General features: G+C 40.5%; 1 pseudogene; it reads left to right on the top strand.

The window, feature by feature from the left end:
- Positions 1-4898: 4898 nt before the first annotated feature.
- The window catches only part of LOC125343509, a 3480-nt pseudogene continuing 2351 nt past the window's right edge, over positions 4899-6027 (top strand).

Below are 6027 nucleotides of genomic sequence, written 5' to 3'. Positions count from 1 at the left end.
GAACAGATGTGGAAACTAAAGTATTTATTCATAGTCACTGATAATTGAATAATTTTTGAAAAGCAAACATTTATTGGATTGCTTCTTATCATATAACTTAAAAACTGGCTTTCTACTCTCATAGAAATCAGTATGCCCACAGAAATCAAATTGCCAGCTATATGCTCATTTTCAAAATAACACAAGCACATGTTCGCAAGGAAATTTCAAGCTGCCCATTCATCTTTAAGTTAATAGAATTTACATTTCTAATACTAAAGGATAAAGCTTCTAAAAGTAGAATTACAAAATTTGATTTTATATATTTAATGGGAAAATTAAGGTCAATCAAAAATCCCAAGGAAATGAATATAAGAATATATAACACACGCAAGTGCAGTGAGAGACACACACACACAGAGGGGGAAGTCTATGGATCCACAAATGCACTGCTTTACCCTTTCATGTGAAAGTCACAGTATAAATGGTCACCAAAAAGATTTAAAAGGTTTAAATAAAAGTTTTGTGTTTTTCAGTTTTATTACATTTCTCTGTCCAAGTGTTCCTTCCTCAGTCTATTTTTACTCTCCTTTGCAAATGAAAAAAATCAGGAATATTTTTGTTTTCTGTCTCAAGTATTTTGCTTCTTTATTGTCTGATTATATTATTGATTTTATTAATTACATAAGTATGAATGCATGTCTACTGGGAAAAATAAGTTGAACTACAAAGGAGTAGACCAAAAGAGTCTTACAGTGATTGAATAATTCTGTATCTTGATCGTGGTGGTGGCCACAAATGTACACATAGGGTTAAAAAAATTGCAATTTACAGAATTATTTATGCAAGTCAGAGGCATCACACTAATGAACTTTGAGACATAATATAAAGTTGCAATAATGATGACATTGGTGGAGATAAACACAAAAATTAATGCAATGGTATATAAAAGATGTATTAAAATATGGCCAATTTATCTTTTAAAACATTTTTGTTATAGGGTTGGGAATGGTAGAGTGCTTGCCTCATATACATGAATCCCTGGGTTTGATTCCTCAGCACCACGTATAAGGCCAGAAGTGCTCAAGTGGTAGAGTGCCAGCCTTGAGCAAAAAGAAGCCAGGGACAGTGCTCAGGCCCTGAGTTCAAGCCCCAGGACTGGCAAAAAAAAATTTCTATTGTAAAGGTGATGTAGAGAAGGGTTACAGTTACATAAGTCAGGAAATGAGTACATTTCTTTGAATTTCTTGAACAGTATCACTCCTTCCCTCATTTTCGCAGTTTTTTCCCTCCTGACCTCCCTACCTCTCTCCCAAGTTGTATAGTTCATTTCCAACATAATGTCTAGTGAATATCACTACTGAATTGGTTCACCCTTTGTCCCACCATTTCTGTGTTTCCCTTTCCCCTCCCCAATCAGATGAACTTATGTACAAGATACACGGTACAGAAATAAAAAACAGTGACAAAGGGGAATAAATCAAAGGGGGAAAATAACTGAAAATAGTACAACAAAAAAACCCTTGCTTCCATTTCTTGGAGTTCATTTCACTAAGCATCATTTTATATGCTCATGTGGACATAGCTATTGAGCCCTTGTGATCCTCTCCTAAGAATGTTTTCTTTTGTTCTCACTGTGTGAATGTTTAGACTGCTGTTTAATTAATCATACTCAAGTTTAATTATTTGTGTTTTTACTTGTCATTGGATTTACTTGTAGACTTATAAATACATTCCAATTATAACAAAAGAGGGAAACCATACAGCCTATGTTTCTTTGGGTATGGCTTACTTCACTTAATATAGCTTTTTCTAAGTCTTTCCATTTTCTTATGAATGGGGCAATGTCATTATTTCTGTTGGAAGCATAGAACTCCATTGTGTATATATATACCACATATTCTTGATCCATTCATCCACTGAGGGGCATCTGGGTTGCCAATTGATCTCTGAAGAAAGTACAAAAGCAATTCAAAAAGGAAAAATAAAAGCAATCTTTTCAACAATTGATATTGAAAGAATTGGTTATAATTTTGTTTATGGTTCAGGTAGAAGATTAATTTTTTTAAATTGTATTTTTATTGTTGTTCTAAAGGTGATATACAGAGAGAAGATTAGTTTTTGCACTCCTGCTTAGACTAGGACTCCCAAGAGCTGAGAGCTTGTCATGGACTAGACCTAGAGTTAGGGCTGCTCCTGGATTAGGGCTGAGTTTAGGTTTGAAGCTGAGGCTTGGGTTGTGGTTGTGGTTGTGGTGGGGTATGGTTTGATGTTGGGTTTATATTTGATTTTCTGGAGGACATATGAATTTGTGGTTTGGACCCAGACCTGGGATGGAGTTCAGGGCATAAGTGTTTCGGTTAAGGTTTAGTGATTAGGGCTATGTGGTTTGGAGATTCAGGAAGTGTTGAGGTTGGAATCATAATTTTGGGTCATTCTTTAACTTGAGCTCTTACTAGAGCCTATGTTGAGGGTTTAGGGACTCAGAGTCTCATTTTGACTCCAGATCTTGAGTTCAAGATCATACTCAGTTAAGAATATGAGGTGTGTGTTAAGGTTAATGCTATTACTGAATTAGGATTTGATGTTTGGGTTGAGTTAATTTGGGGCTTTGGACTGAGGAATGACTTAATTTTAGTATTTAATAGTTCAAGTATGTGTCAGGATTCAGGTTCAGTATTAAGGACGGAGGCAGCAAGTATACAGGTAAAGGCCCTATCCATGGTAGCAGAGGGTAGGCTTATGACCATTACAAAGTTACAGGCATATAGGGCAGAGCTGTTGCTGCAGAAGATGGGATTCTCCAGTCGAACAAAAATACAAAATTCAAAATTCAAAAGTGTGAAGTTTAATCTTTTATTTTGTTTATTTGTTTTGTTTTTGTTGCCAGTCCTGGGGCATGGACTCAGGGCCTGAGCACTGTCCCTGGCTTCTTTTTGCTCAAGGCTAGCCCTCTGCCACTTGAGCCACAGCGCCACTTCTGGCTTTTTCTATATATGTGGTGCTGAGGAATCGAACCCAGGGCTTCATGTATACGAGGCGAGCACTTTACCACTAGGCCACATTCCCAGCCCAAGTTTAAGCTTTTAAACTTAATGGAATTTGTTCTGCTAGATTTAAAATTTCTTGGCATTAGTAAACCATTTAAGCCTTTCATTTTCTCCTTTTGTAAGTTTGGATGCCTATAAATTTTGAACTATGTGTATAGCATTGTCATATTTTTAGAAGTGATAGCTTGTTTTCTAGTTTCATAGAGCCACAGCTGGAGAGCAATTTTATCCTGGGTACACAATATCAAATGTCATGCATGCCTCACATATCTTTGCCTACACTAAGCTTGTGAAAATATTTCCATATCTGTTCTTCTAGATCCTTACGGTTACAAGCATTATGTTTAGGTCTATGAACTCAGGTTGGTTTTTTATAATGTATATGAGAGGTTATGGATTTTTATTCAACATGGAGGTATAGTGTTCTAGCATCATTTGCACTAAAGATTTCTCTTTTCTCATTTAATTGATTTTAAGTGTTTATAAATATTCAATTAGTAAACATTCAGTTATTTTCTGGTAGTTATACAAATTACCACAATTATATTTCATTAAAATCACAGAAATGTATAGTTATATAGGACAGAAGTCTGAAATAAGTTTAGTGAACTGAAGTCAAGATGATAACAGAGCTGTATTCCCTTAAGAGGCTCCAGAGAAAACACTATTCCCTACCTCTTTCAACTTCCATTACTGGGTGAAGCATCCCTTGATTCACGCTGCCATTATTGCATTCTCTGCCTCCACCTTCAACAGTGCTTTCCAGGTGCCAAATCTCTTCTATTCTTTTATAAGTACACCTGTGAAGGCATTTAAGGTTCATCAGATAATCAATGACAATTTTCCCAGCTCATGATCTTTAATTACAGCTGCAAAGACCATTTCAGTTTGCTATGAGATGTAGCATTCACAGGTGCTAGAAATTAGGATGTGGATGTCTTTGGGAGAGGACAGATTTTAAGCATAGTATGGATATATTTTTGTAAGTTGTTGAATTTAGCCAGGTGCTGGTGACTCACACCTGTAATACTAGCTATTCAGGAGGCTGAGGATCATGGTTCAAAGCCATTCCAGGCAGGAAAGTCTGCAAGATTCTTATCTCTAATAAACTACTCAGAAAAAAAAACAACCCAAACTAGAAGGGGCACTGTGGCTCAAGTGGTACAGCACTGGTTTGTTTTTTGTTTTTCTGGCCAGTCCAGGGCCTTGGATTCAAGGCCTGAGCACTGTCCCTGGCTTCTTTTTGCTCAAGGCTAGCACTCTGCCACTTGAGCCACAGCGCCACTTCTGGCTTTTTCTATATATGGGGTGCTGAGGAATCAAACCCAGGGCCAAGCACTCTTGCCACTAGGCCATATCCCCAGCCCTCTGTCACCATTTTTAAAAGTCAGAATAGTGCCTTTTGAGAGGCAGAGCAAGATTGTCACTAAGAGCATCTGGTAACCATCTTCCCACAGATATAACAGGTTAAGAAACTATTCTATACTCACTAAACTGCCTTTTCAAGAGCTAAAGAAACAAGATATAATCACAAGAGCCCAATGCCTAAATATGAAACTGTAACCGCTCTGTATATTAGTCTGACAATAAAAATTAAAAATAAATTAATTAATTAAAAAAAAAAAAAAGAAACAATGGCAGCTCTCAGGCTGGCGCACTCGCTGCTGCCTGGGCTTTGAGGTGGTCGCCCAAGGGTCGGGAGGCGGGAGGGAGGCGGGAGCGGGCCCGCGTCCCCGCCGCGGGGCGCGAGGCGGAGGTGGGGCCTACCCCCACCCGAGGATGATCCGGAGGCCCCGCTGAGGCCCGGCGGGCGGCGGGGGGCTGGAGCGCCGCGTCCGCCCGGGCTGCGGCGGCGGAGGCGCCCGTCCACGCAGCGGGATGTGCGAGAGTTACTCGCGGTCGCTGCTGAGGGTCTCGGTGGCACAGATCTGCCTGGCGCTGGGCTGGGACTCTGTGCAGCTCAGCACCTGCCACCTCCTCACCGACGTGCTGCAGTGCTACCTGCAGCAGTTGGGCCGGGGCTGCCACCGGTACTCGGAGCTCTATGGCCGAACAGACCCAATTTTGTATGATGTCAGTGAAGTTTTCCAACTTATGGGGGTCAGTCTACATGAACTAGAAGACTATATTCACAATATCGAACCGGTTACCTTCCCACATCAAATTCCTTCATTTCCTCTTAGCAAGAACAATGTACTTCAGTTTCCTCAGCCTGGAAGTAAAGATGCAGAAGAAAGAAAGGAATACATTCCTGATTACCTGCCACCCATTTTGTCTTCTCAAGAAGAGGAAGAAGAAGAGCAGGTGCCTACTGATGGGGGCACATCAGCCGAAGCCATGCAGGTTCCCTTGGAGGAAGATGATGAACTGGAGGAGGAGGAAATCATTAATGATGAGAACTTCTTGGGTAAGAGGCCACTGGACAGTCCTGCAGCTGAAGAAATGCCGGCCATGAAGCGCGACCACGACTTCTAAGCACTAAAGGGGACACGCTAGATGTAGTATTATTGGAAGCTCGAGAGCCTCTCAGCTCAATAAATACGCAAAAGATCCGACCGATGCTTTCCCCGGTCCATGTGCAAGACAGATCAGACCTAGCACCTCCGTCACGAGCCACCGATGTTAGCTCCAGTGGCAAAATCCCAAATGCCAACTGCAAAACCATTAGAAACAAAGACATTCCCACCTAAAGCAAAGACTAAAACTAGTTCTCCAGGACAGAAGAGTAAATCACCTAAAACCACCCCTTCCCCAGCAATGGTCGGAAGTCCTATTCAGTCACCAAAACCTGTTTCCAAAGAAAAAAATCACGTGGACGTTCTAAGAACCCCAAAAGTCCCAAGAGCCCCAAGATTATGACACATATTCCCCAGCCACCTGTCAGACCTGACACGCCAAATAGGACTCCTTCAGCTCCAATAAATGAAAAACTGTGTAAAGAAACCATCCAGATAAAACAAACACCACCTCCTCCTGACATTGGGAAACTTAATAATGA

Source organism: Perognathus longimembris, chromosome 28 (genome assembly GCF_023159225.1).
Source record: "Perognathus longimembris pacificus isolate PPM17 chromosome 28, ASM2315922v1, whole genome shotgun sequence".
Lineage (NCBI taxonomy): Eukaryota > Metazoa > Chordata > Mammalia > Rodentia > Heteromyidae > Perognathus > Perognathus longimembris.
This window is presented reverse-complemented; position numbering and strand designations above follow the sequence as displayed.